This window comes from Orbicella faveolata, unplaced genomic scaffold (genome assembly GCF_042242905.1).
Source record: "Orbicella faveolata isolate gen_17 unplaced genomic scaffold, um_ofav_v1 contig_48, whole genome shotgun sequence".
NCBI classification, from domain to species: Eukaryota; Metazoa; Cnidaria; class Anthozoa; order Scleractinia; family Merulinidae; genus Orbicella; species Orbicella faveolata.
In genome coordinates this window covers 12,094,635-12,095,000 of record NW_028301578.1, presented here as the reverse complement: position 1 = coordinate 12,095,000, position 366 = coordinate 12,094,635, and positions in this window count along the sequence as shown.

Sequence of the window (366 nt, the reverse complement as noted above, 5' to 3'; positions counted from 1 at the left end):
TACGAGATTATCATGATAGTTGCTCAATAATTTTCTCTTGCAAATTCTGTAATGGTCACTATCATAATCATTAACTTGAAAATGTGGTAAATTGAGATATCAGTATAAGATAACATAACATAACATAACTTTATTTATACACGGTTTTTCCATCAGTTAATTACGGTTAATGGACTATCTACCTATCTACCTAACTACATTAAAAATTAATAACAACAATTCAATCAAAAAGAAAATAAAAAACTGCTTTTCATGGAGGCCGTGTCTGAAAATTTACTTAAAATCAAGATATTACTTAAAACTGTGGCGACTTAGATTTGAAATCCGTCAGTGAAAATGCTCGTCTTAGGTCTGTAGGTAAGTTGT